Source organism: Myotis nattereri (assembly GCF_964212035.1).
Source record: "Myotis nattereri genome assembly, chromosome: 1".
Taxonomy (NCBI): Eukaryota; Metazoa; Chordata; class Mammalia; order Chiroptera; family Vespertilionidae; genus Myotis; species Myotis nattereri.
This window is the reverse complement of record NC_138075.1, coordinates 30,683,621-30,696,633: the sequence shown is the minus strand read 5'-3', so window position 1 is coordinate 30,696,633 and position 13,013 is coordinate 30,683,621. Positions and strand designations below refer to the sequence as shown.

Genomic DNA, 13,013 nt, shown 5'->3' with positions numbered 1-13,013 from the left:
TTATGATTAATACTGAAAATAAATTAATGAAGGCCACAGCTAGTAAAGAGATAATTTTCTATTTTTGCTCCCTTAGAGAAACAAAATGTTACTGCTTTAAAATGGGAAGCATTAATAACAACAACAGTCCTAAAATGGCTTCAACGAAAAGATGACTTATTGGCTCTGTATGTAGGAAGAACAAGTAGAGCAGTCCAGGAACAGATAGATCCAGAAATTGAAATGATGTCTTCAGGATAGTCTCCATTTCCGAACTTCACTTTTTTTCTCTGCCTTGGTCTCATTGTCTGCTTATGTTACAAGGCTTCTTTTATGGCAGAGACACATGCTTCAGAACACTGAGAACTTAAGTTTCTGGAGGAAGGTTTCTAATTGGGCTCATCCTTGGGCCAATCATTGTGGGGATTGATGACATTGGCATTGTCACCAGAACCACATAAAATATGGGGGTCACTTTTCCAAAGGAGGGGAATACAGTTGTCCCCCTTATCCACATTTTCGCTTTCTGTCATTTCAGTTACCCACTATCAACAGTGGTCTAAAAGTATTAAATGGGAAACTCCAGAAATAAACAATTCATAAATGTTAAATTGTATGCTGTTCTGAGTAGTGTGATGAAATCTCTCTCTGTATTGCCCTGTCCTGCCCAAAACGTGAATCATCCCTTTGTTCGGAATATCATGCTATATACACAACCTACCCTTTAGTTATTTAGTAGCTGTTTTGCTTATCAGAGCTACTGTTGTGGTATCATAGTGCTTGTGTTCTAGTAACCTGTATAGTAGCCTAACGCTATGTCACAATGCCTATGTCATCTCATCATGTACATATTGTATCATCTAACATCATCACAAGAAGAAGAAGGATGAGTACAGTACAGTAAGATATAGTCATGTACAACATAATGATGTTGTGGTCAACAATAGACTGACTACTAGTATATAACAGTGGTCCGATAGATTGTAATGGGTCTGAAAATTTCCTATCCAGTTGCTGTAAAATCATAGTACAACACATTACTCACATATTTGTGGAGATGCTGGTATAAATCTACTAAGCTGTCAATAGTATTAAATGATAGCACAGACCATTATGTATAGTACTTGATAAGAAATGACTGTTAATGGTTTATGAATTTACCATACAATACTTTAGAAAAATTTTTTTTTATTTAAAAAGAAAATTTTTTTATTGATTTTTAGAGAGGGAGGGAGGGAGGGAGGGAGGGAGGGAGAGAGAGAGAGAGAGAGAGAGAGAGAGAGAGAGAGAGAGAGAGAAAGAAACATCAAAATGAGAGAGCAATATCCATCAGCTGCCTCCTCCATGTCCTTACCTGGCAAAACCTGGACATGTGCCCTGACCGGGAATCAAACTGGCAACATTTTGGTGCACAGGACACGCCCAACCAATTGAGCCACAGGGGCCAGGGCTATGTACTATACTTTTTATTGTTATTTTAGAGTGTACTCTTTCTACCTAATAAAAAAAAGTTTGCTGTAGAATAGTATGCCATGTTACGCCAGCCGCAGTGTCATACATCTTGTGTTTACCATCAACTTATTGCATCATTTTCTCTTGTGCTTGATTTAATCTTGTGTTGTTTTGTTCATCATGGTCCCTAAGCATGGAAAATCCACTACTAGTGCTTCCAGTAAGAGGCCTTGTTGAGTGATTGAATTGGAAATGAAATTAAAAGTGGCTAAGGACTCCAAAGGTAGAAAATCAGTGATGGTTATTACTAGCCAGTCAGGCATATCTGTTTAAGGATCTGCTTCATTGAAGGCAATGAGAGGAACAAATATTCAAGAAGGGCCTCTTTCAGGCATGGAGAAATTTCTAATGACCTAAATAGAAGCCTATTCCTCTCAGCACCATGACAGTCATGGGCAAAGCAAAAAATTTATTCATGATGTTGAAAGAAATGCTGGATCTGACTATGATGTTGAATTTACTGCTAGTTGTGGGTGCTTTAAATGATTAAAGCATTGTTATTCATTACAGAATGTGAAAGTGAGTGGTGAATCTCTAAATGCTCTTCTCATGAAGGCAACTAAAAAATTTTTGTGCCCTGACTAGGTAACTCAGTTGGTTAGAGGTCCTCAAACTTTTTAAACAGGGGGCCAGTTCACTGTCCCTCCGACATTCCACACATGCGCACTGTGGGCCCGGGACGAGTCGGCTGCAAAGCAGGACAGGCAGCAGCGGCAAAAACACCTGGCGGGCCAGATAAATGTTTTCGGCGGGCCGCAGTTTGAGGACCCCTGGCAGGATTGCAGGTTCAGTCCCAGTTCAGGCACATATAATCAACCAATGAATGCATAAATAAGTGCAACAACAAATCGGTATTTCTCTTCTCTCGCTCCCTTTCTCTCTAAAAATCAATAAATAAAATTTGAAAAAAAAAAATTTCTTGGAAACGCTAAAAATTTTGTGGAGGAAAATTACTCTGAGAGCAAATACTCAGTATGGATGAAACCTACCTATTCCAAAACAGATGCTTGAAAGAACTTGCATCCATAAGGAGGCCAAATCAGTGCCAGGTTTCAAGGGTCTGAAGGACAGGGTAATAGTTTTGCTTAGTGGCTGTCTTGCAGGCTGCAAATTGAAACCCTTTGTGATCTGGCACAGTGAGAACCCCAGGACCCTTAACACATTGCCGACCAGTAGTTTTAATGTTAGCTTTACCCAGTGGCCAGATAAGTTTCTATTGAACGAGTACAAAAAATGTTTTACATAAATGTTAAAGGCACGCTTTAAAATTAAATACCCATTGCATTTTGAAGTTACTTATTACATGTTCTTACAAGCTAATATCTTTTTAAAGATTTCTCCTGATTGGCCACAAGCCTTAGAACAGAAAACAGGAGACTTCTAGTGATCTGTCCGTAATGTTAAGAACCTCAGTAAGCACACACTGCCAGTGTACTATAGGAGCAATAAGAAGTCATGGGTGATTTGACTACTCCTCCAAGATACTTTGCTGAATTGCTATGCTAGTGAAATGGAGTACTGTTTGGAGAATGACATTCCTTTTAAGATTTTGCTTATTGGTGACAGTGCTCCTGGACATCCTCCTTTTATTGGTAATCATCCCAAAACCAAATTGATCTTTCTCCCTTCAGACACCATCTCTTTGACCCAACTAATAGATCAAGAAATTATTAGTATAGTAGCGTTTAAGTCCTATTACCTGGGGAGGATCTTTGCCCAGGCAGTTGCTGCATCTCAACTGATGAAGACACTGAGAAGACATTGATACAGTTCTAAAAGGATTACATCATCTATGACTGCATCAAGAGCCTTGCTTGGGCCCAGCTGGTGTGGCCCAGTGATTGAGTGTCGACCTATGAACCAGGAGGTCACAGTTTGATTCCCAGTCAGGCAAATGCCTGCGTTGCAGTCTCGATCCCCAGTGTGGGGCGTGCAGGAGGCAGCCAGTCAGTGATTCTCTCTCATCATTGATGTTTCTATCTCTCTATTCCTCTCTGAAATCTATAAAAATACATATTAAAAAAAAAAGATCCTTGTTTGGGCTTAGGGTGATGTCACCAAAGAGTGTATGAATGGCAGCTGGAAGAAGACACCCATGAGGTTAATCTATGACTTTAAAAGATTTTCCAAGGATGAGGAGGTTGTAAAAAGTCAACAAGGCTGTGGTTGAGATGGCAAATAACTTTAACCTGGTGTGCATGAGGATGACATTGAGGAGCTCCTAGGGGTGGTTTCTAAGGAATTGAGGAGTTGTTGGAATTGGAATAGGAACACATAGCTGATGAAAATGCAAGAGAAAAGTAAACTGCAGGAGAAGAAAAGAAAGAACCCTCAAGAAAACTCATGGTGAATGGTTTAGCAGAAACTTTGAAGATCTCAACCAGGGTCCTTAAAAAGTTTGAAAACATGTACTTCTAACCAAAAGGTTTTCATTAATAAAGAGAAATTCTTGTGCTGTATTGTCTGCTTACAAACAGATGTATGATGAAAAAAAGTAACTATGTAAACCACTGTGGATATATTTCTGAAAAGAGTGAAACCTCCTCAAGAGGAGTCCTTGGGAGATGGACTCTAGAAGAAGGCATTGCTATCATAGGAGATGTCAGCTCCTTACGTGTTATTGCCCCTTACGGTCTTCTAGTGGGAGATGTAGAGGTGAGAGACAGTGATACTGGTGAGCCTGAATCTGTGTAAGCCTAGGCTAATTTGTGTGTTTGTGTCTTAGTTTTTAACAAAAATGTTTAAAAAGCAAAACAAATTAAAAATTTTAAAAGTAGGAAAAAGCTTATAGAATAAGGATATAAAGAAATTATTTTTGTAAATCTGCACGAGTTTTGCATTTTAAGCTATGCTTTATTATAAAAACAATCAAAAGTTTAAAAATTGAAGTTTATAAAGGAAAAAAGTTACAGTAAACTTAGGTTAATTTACTTTTGAAAAAAGAAAAATGAAAAAGTTTAATTTAGTGTAGCCTAAGCGTACAGTTTTAGAAAGTCTACAGTAGTGTACAGTAATGTCCTAGGCCTTCACATTCACTCACTACTCACTCACTGACTTACCTAGTGCAACTTCTAGTTCTCTATGCTCCCTTTATGGTAAATGCTCCATACAGGCATACCATTTTAAAATTTTTACACTATATTTTTACTGTACTTTATGTTTATATATGTTTAGATACCCAAATACCATCCTATCTAATAAAGACAGAATATGCAAATTAACCATCACTCTGTGACAAAGATGGTGGCACCCACAGCCAATAAGGAGGGAATATGCAAATTGACATGACAAAGATGGCAATGGCCGGGCCGGGATGCTTGCATCTTTGCCATGGCGACGACCCAGGCATTCCGCCCTGCCCCGGCTGCTCCGGGCCTCTTGGCAGCGCATGCACGCAGGTGCGGAGCGGCCGGGGCTGGGCGGGATACCTGCTATGTTGCAGGGGGGTGCGGGGGTTGGAGGGAGCTACAGGAGGGTGGGCCGGAGTGAAGGTGGAAGGCGATGGCCAGAGTGAAGGCCCGGGTTCCGGGTGCTGGAGGGAAGTCAGCGCCGGCAGCCAGGAGAAGGAAGGCCTATTCTTGCACGAATCTTCGTGCATCAGGCCTCTGGTTGTGTTATAATTGCCTAAATTATTTATTCACTACAGTAACATGCTTCACAGGTTTGTAACCTAGGAGCAGACCATATATATAGCTTTGGTGTGTAGTAGGCTATACAATCTAGGTTGTGTGAGTGCACTCAATGATGTTCCCACAACAACATAATCACCTAATAATGTATTTCTCAGAATGTATCTTCATTGTTAAGACATACATGACTGTATTTTGAGAGAGAGAGAGCCCGTATTCATATAACTTTATTACAGTATATTGTTATAATTCTACTTGATTATTAGTTACTAGAGGCCCGGTGCATGAGTTTGTGCATGGGTGGGGTCTCTCAGCCTGGCCGGCGATCGGGGCCATCTCTCCCAGTCCTGATGGAGGCAGGGCCAGACGGCCAGGGGGAGGGACCAAGGGAGGTTGTGGGAGCGCACTGATCACCTAGCCGGCTGGGGAAGGGACTGCAGGAGGTTGACCGGTTGTGGGAGGTTGGCTGTGGGAGCGTACTGACCACCAGGGGGCAGCTCCTGCGTTGAGCGTCTGCCCCCTGGTGGTCAGTGTGAGTCATAGCGACCAGTTGACCAGTTGTTTGGTCGACTGGTCGTAACGGTTGCTTAAGCTTTTATATATATATATAGACTAGAGGCCTGGTGCATGATATTTGTGCACTGGCGGGGGGGTTCCTCAGCCCGGCCTGCGCTCTCTCAAGTCCAGGAGCCCTCAGGGGATGTCTGACTGACAGCTTAGGCATGCTACCCATGGGCCTAACCCATCAGTCGGACATCCTTAGCACTGCCGCGGGGGTGTGACCACTGAGCTCACAAGCCATGAGCCTGGCTTCTGGCTGAGTGGCGCTCCCCTTGTGGGAATGCACTGATTATCAGGGGGCAGCTCCTGTGTTGAGTGTCTGCCCTCTGGTGGTCAATGCTCACCATAGTGACCAGTCGTTCCGCCATTCAGTTGACTTGCATATTAGCCTTTTATTATATAGGACTAGTGGCTCGTTACACAAAGATTCGCACAATAGGCCTTCCTTCCCCTGGCTGCCAGCACCGGTTTTCCTCTGGCACCTGGGACCTAGGCCTTTGGTCTGACTGCAGCAGTGAGGCTTGGCTTCTCTGCTCCGGCTGCTCCCAACGTCTCCTTTTTTTCCCCCCCAGCTCCTTGAGCAGAGCCCAGGGCAGGCTGGAGACGTGGGTCGCCCCCGGGGACCCAGGCCCACAGCCCCTCCTTGAGCGGAGTACAGGGCCGGCAGGAAGCTTGGCTTCCTCTGTTGCCAGGAGTAGCCCAAGCCTCCTGCTCGCTCCAGCTCCGTGGCCGCCGCCATCTTCAGTCGTCTTCAGTCTTCGCTCCTCACCTGCGTATGCAAATTAACCACCATCTTTGTTGGGTTAATTTGCATAGTCGCTCTGATTGGCTGGTGGGTGTAGTGGAGTGATGGAGTGATGGTTAATTTGCATGTTTCTCTTTCATTAGTGTAGATTGTTGCTAATGTCTTACAGTGCCAAATTTATAAATTAAACTTCAGAGGTATGTATGTATAGGAAGAAACATAGTGTAAGTAGGGTTTGGTACTATCTGTAGTTTTAGGCATCTACTAGGGGTCTTGGCATGTATCCCATGAGGACTACTGTATTTTTAACTACAGAAATAGGGAAGGAATATGAAATAGGCAAAAACAAACTCTTGTCAATAAAGAGGAGGAGGAGGAAAGACAAGAAGGCCTGGCAAACACAAGACTGAAAAACTGTCATAGCCAAGGGGAACCTAAAGAGACATGACAACTAAATGTAATGTGGGCCTGTCTGGTGTGGCTCAGCAGTTGAGCCTTGACCCATGAACCAGGAGGTCATGGTTAAATTCTCTATCAGGGCATATAACCAGGGTTGTGGGCTCCACCTCTAGTAAGGGCCATGCAGGAGGCAGCTGATCAATGATTCACTCATCATTGATTTTCTATCTCTCCTTCCCTTCCCCTTCCTCTCTTTGAAATTAAAAAAAATTATATATATGCATGCCGGGGTCCTGGATCAAACTAAGGAAATATGAATAAACTATGTACTTTATTAATAATATATTAATATTGGTTTGTTAATTTTAACAAATATACCATATTAATCTAAGATGTTAATAGGAAGGGAAACTGATGAGAGGGCAGTATATTGGAACAATGTAAAACTGTTCTAAAAGAAAGGCTATTTAAAAACATAAGAAAGTAGTTAATTTTTTAAAATTATGAAAAATATAATAATATACACTGTTGGAGAATAGGTTATTTGACTTAGTAATATTTGTATAGTTAAGCTCTAGCATATTGCCTAGCACAAAACAAGCACTCAGTAAATGTTGAGTGATAATATTATGCTTAGGTTATTTTGTGGAAGTTGAAAAAGAAGCTATTTAATTTCCTGAAATTTTATTAATTAAAAAGCTACAAAAACTCAATTTAATGCAAGTTGAATTTATTTGAATACATTTTATACCCAATGAGTTGAAAATGTTTGCATAAACTTTGTTATTGCTTGTGAAGCCAATTTGAAATCTTCAGTGTTATAAATGATTCTGAAAAGACATCATATTTAGTTTTGATTATTAAACTATTTCATTCCATTAATAGGGCGAGTGCTAAAATACTAAACATAGTCCTTTAACAAGTTGAATTAAATACATTAGAAAAAAAATCCTGAATATATTAGCATCATTAGCCATTAGGGAAATGCCAATTAAAACCACAAAGAGATACCACTATGTACCTATTAGAATAGCAAAACAAAAACAGTCAAACAAAAAACTTTGACAATACCAAACTGGCAAGGAAATGAAGCAACTGAAACCCTTACACGTTGCTGATGGGAATGCAAAATTGTACAGCTACTTTGGATAACAGTTTGGTAGTGTCTTATAAAGTTAATCATATTTAGTATAAAACCCAGAAATCCCACCTGTAGGTATTTGCTCAAGAAAAATGGGACTGTGTTACCTCAGAAACTAGTACCTGAATGTTTATAGCAGCTCTATTCCTATTGTCAAATCTCATTGATTCCATTTATATGACATTTTTGAAAATATAAACCCATAGTGTTGAAGAACAGATCATTGGTTCAGAAGTGATGAGTGGGGAGAGGGTGGGCTATAGAGATAGCACGAGGGAGTTTTTCGGTGTGATGTAACTATTCTGTATCCTGAGTATGGTGGTGGTTACACAGGTTTATACATGTGTTGAAATTCATAGAACTGTATACTCCCTCTTCCCCAAAAGTCAATTTTACTGTATGTTAATTTAAAAAAGTAAAACCAAAGACGTATATATATATGTATGCTTTTTAAGGATTTGGTCTGACTATTGTCTAAATCAGGGGTGTGCAAACTTTTTGACTCGAGGGCCACAATGGGTTCTTAAACTGGACCGGAGGGCCAGAACAAAAGCATGGATGGAGTATTTGTGTGAACTAATATAAATTCAAAGTAAACATCATTACATAAAAGGGTACGGTCTTTTTTTTTTTTAGTTTTATTCATTCAAACGGGCCGGATCCGGCCCGCGGGCCGTAGTTTGCCCACGGCTGGTCTAAATAATATTATGTTAGTGCTTTCTGATGTTTTTCCTGTTAGATCTTTTAACTTTAAGAATTTACATGCAGAGTGACTGATAATGCCGAAAATCTTTTACATTAAAAGAATTAGTACTATAATCATTTTGTACAAAGAATTTGAGTGGTCACCCTGTACAACTTCACATTTTTGAATAGATAATAATTGTCATTTATTGAAATAATATTGTCCAGTGGTCACCTTGCTAAACATTTTAACTATACTTTGCTCATAATTATGGCTAGATATTATTTTCCCTATCTTACACATGAGAAAGCTGAAGCATAGAGGTATGAGATGTCTTGCCTAGGATCACACAAGAATGCAATAGAGCTGGAATTTCAACTATTTCTGTTAGACTCAGAATTTTCTCTCTCTCTTTTTTAAAAAACAATACATTTTATTGTAAAATAAAGCACATATTTAGAAAACCACACAAAACAAATGTATTTAATGTATTATAAAGTGAATACAATTATAACAACCATCCAGGTCAAGAAGCAGAACTTCTTTGTCAGCTGCCCCAACAGCTTTCCATGTACTCATCCCAATCATAACTGCCTTTTAATCTGTAAGTCCCCCCTTCTCATCTCGTTCTTTTCCCTATAGTTTAGCTATTGAGCCCTGGACTATTTGACTTGTCAAACTTCCTACAATTTGGATTCTGCTGATTGCATACTAATGGTGTAATTCAGCGTGTCACTCTATTCTCTGTGTGTCCTGCAGATTTTCGTGAGGATCCAGAGGCTTGATCAGAATCAGGTGTGATTTCTTTGTCAGGACCATATGTAGATTGTATTGTGTGGAGACACTTGATATCTGCATTGAGGTGTTTTTTTTTTTTTGTGTGTGTGTGTGTGTGTGTGTGTGTGTGAGAGAGAGAGATATTAAGAATTCTCGATATTTAATGCCTAGAACCAATAATTCATTGGGGGTTGCAAAGTAGTGATATTCTAAAATTTTTTCTTTTATTTATGACTTAGTATACTTTCATAGAATACTCACCTCACCTGCTATTTTGTTATCGAATAGCCTTTGATTTAAGGGCTCTATAGAATAGAATTTGCGGAGGGAGTGAGTGATTCCTATGTAGAGGAATGCTTTCTCTTATGTGATCAGATTTCCTAACAAATACTATTAATTAATCTTACGTTTGCTGAAAACCTGCCTCTCTGCAAGGCTGCAATGCTACCATGGGTGTCAGGGACATCTCTGCTCTCACTGACAAACAAGGAGTCAAATATATTTTTGAGATCTCAGTTTGGAACTCAGAATATTACTACCTTCCTCCACCCCCACACATGGGCACGTGCGCGCGCGCGCGCACACACACACACACACACACACACACACACACACACACACTTTCCTGTATTTATAAATGGTAGCTAGATATAGTTGATGAATTACTATTTAAATGTGGGCTGGTCTGGGAACAGAATTACCATTTTTAGCATTGCTTTTGTATAAAAGGAAAGTGCATTCTGAATTCTGAATAGGTTTTAGAATCACCTATTCATTCATGGTGGCCTGCCTATTTTTATATATGAGATCCTCATTGCTTGTCAGATGCCAAGCATGAAATGTTCAGCACATTTACTACCTTGTAGCCATCAGGGATTACATATCTGAGATTCGGGTTAGGCTGTGCACTGCAGGTAATTTACATTTTTTTGTGTAACTGGGACTGAATGGTACTATTATTGATATTTTATTAATGAATGATTGAAAATTAACTTTTAATCTAGATGGTAACTTGGTAGATTGGAAAAAACTAGGGTTTTGGAGTCGGGTCTGAGTTCAAATTCCAACTTCACCTTTTATTAACTGAATTTGTTTCTTCAACTGTAACATGGAGATGATAATTACAGGATGGTTATGAGATTTTAAATGATTTAATAGTAGCCCATGTAAAGTGCTTAGTTAAGGCGTTTGGTACACATTAAACACTCAGTAGCATACCATTAGATCCTTAATTCCTTGCAGTTAGTTCTTTACCAATTTGACATGCATAATAGTTATCATTTTACTGAGTTACAGCATAGAATTATGTTTTAAAAGGCTCATAGAAAATAGGTATGGTAATATATTTTAATATCTCTTTGGCTATATTAATTGAGGATGGCTTGTTTTATTTTTTCCCATTTTTACAGTGCATATAAAAACATTTATTAAGTCCTATATATCAGTGGAAGTAAAAACAATGAATAAAATAATGTGCTATTTATTTTTCAAATTATTTTATATAATAGTGTTTGCTTTGGCAGGAAGTCTTACTTTATGGGGTTGTTGGTTAAATTTTTATTTCCTGTTATGAAATAATAAACATTTAAAAAAATACATTTTTATTGATTTTAGAGAGAGTGAGAGGAAGGGAGAGGGAGAGAGGGAAACATTGATGACATCCATTGGCTGCCTCGTACATGCCCCCTACTGGTGATTGAGCTCACAACCCAGGATATGCTCTGACCCTGGAATTGAACCTGCCACCTCACGGTACAGGAGACAAAGCTTAACCAACTGAGCCACACCAGCCAGGGCAAAATAGAAAAGTTTTAAATTGTATACTTCTGAAATTCAAATATAGCTTATCAATGGCTAGTACTGAGCTACAAGGTTATTTCAAATGAAAGTGAAGTAGAAACCTTAAAATGTAAATTAATTTGATAACTGTTCTTTTATGATGGTATAAATGTAAAAATTTAACTAGTGTAATATGTTTATAGTCCGTTTTCAGGTTAACAAACTAAGCACAATTAAAAAATAATATTCCTGGCCTTGAACACTGAAAATGGTTTGTGAGAAAAAAATATCTTAGTTACAAATGCTTCAGTTTAATAATACTATTTGGCTAGGCCATAGTAAATATGAGAGGCCTAGATAAAATTTGTTGATGGGTATTATACTTAGACGATGGAGAGGTAGCAAGACAAAAAATAGGAGATAGGTCCACTAATCAAATGAGATTATACATATATAATGTAGCAAAATATTCAGCAAGGATTAATGGAGTACACAAAATGATTATATCATCTCAGGAAGGAAGGGAGGGGCTGGATTTTGAGAAAGTTGACTGATGTGCATTGATTGATAAAGAGGATAAGGGAGAAAAAGTCTTTGTTCTAAAAAGAAGGAATGGTGTGTTATAGGGTGACAGCTGAGAATGATAAAGTTCTCTGTGGAAAGCAAGCAAATTAAATTGACTTGAATGGAAGTTTGTGTAGAAGATAGTCAGAAATTAGGGTGCACAGCTAATTGGAGTGTGGGGATGTAGAAAAATTTTAACATTAATTTGAAAGGATAGACCTTTCAGATTGCTCTATATTTTCAAAAGTAGATAAAAGGAAAGAATTTCATGTTCACAAAGCAAGTTTTATAGGTGTCGACTTATTTTAAGGTGAACTATGAAACAGATTAAAATACTGAATGTTACTGCATTTAACTGTAATTTGCAAAATGAAAGTCCATTCATTCCTTATTGAGATATGAAAAGCACTGCTTGCAAAAAATTGAATGTACAAAAACATTTTACATGTCATGACTGACTACATAAGGAAAGAAAAAAGAGACATTAAAAAAAACTATATACAATAAGGCTAAAATTTGAGTAGGGCTGAATTTTGTCTATTTTTCTTTTATTCTAGATCACAGCTTTTGCTAAGAGAGCTCTCTTGACACAAGACAACATGCTCTGTTGCCCTTATTGATTAATTGAACAAATTCAGGTTAGTACACTTTATGCACAGCACTTTCCTATGCCATGTATATGTTAATATTTTGAGAAATGAATAATTTTGTGTTTGAAGGTACATATGTATGTACCATTGAAGTAGAAAGGCCAAGTGGATCGAAACCCTATTGAATTGTGTATTAGTTAACATTTTCTGACTACCTACTATGTGAGATGTGTGGTGCATATAATGAAAAACATTTTACTTACTAAGTAATAGTTTTGTATTTTAAAGTAAGGGGCTGGATGAAACAACTTGTGGGTAAATATGGTACATTGTACTTTTGGTGTTGTGTGGTGTATTTGGTGCTGAAAATAACTCATCTTAAAAAATAAAAAAAATACTTTTATTGATGTTTAGAGAGGGAGGAAGGGAGAGGGAAAGAGAGAGAAAAACATCAATCGGCTGCCTCTCATACACATCCCCACCAGGGATCGAACCCACAACCTGGGTATGTGCCCAGATTGGAAATTGAACCAGCGACCTTTCAGGGCATGGGATGATGCTCAACCAACTGAGCCACACTGGCCAGGGCTCATCTTAAAATTTTTGACAGTAGCTGACTTTTAAAGGTTTCATTCCTGTGTAGATTTCAGTC

General features: G+C 38.7%; 1 protein-coding gene across 1 annotated transcript in view; it reads left to right on the top strand.

The window, feature by feature from the left end:
* Positions 1-13,013, top strand: part of FUT8 (fucosyltransferase 8) — a 230,396-nt gene that overhangs the window by 21,029 nt on the left and 196,354 nt on the right. The window contains exon 2 of the mRNA XM_081088268.1: positions 12,329-12,409. The gene's annotated coding sequence lies outside the window, so the exon portion shown is untranslated. The remainder of the gene's footprint in view (positions 1-12,328; positions 12,410-13,013) is intronic.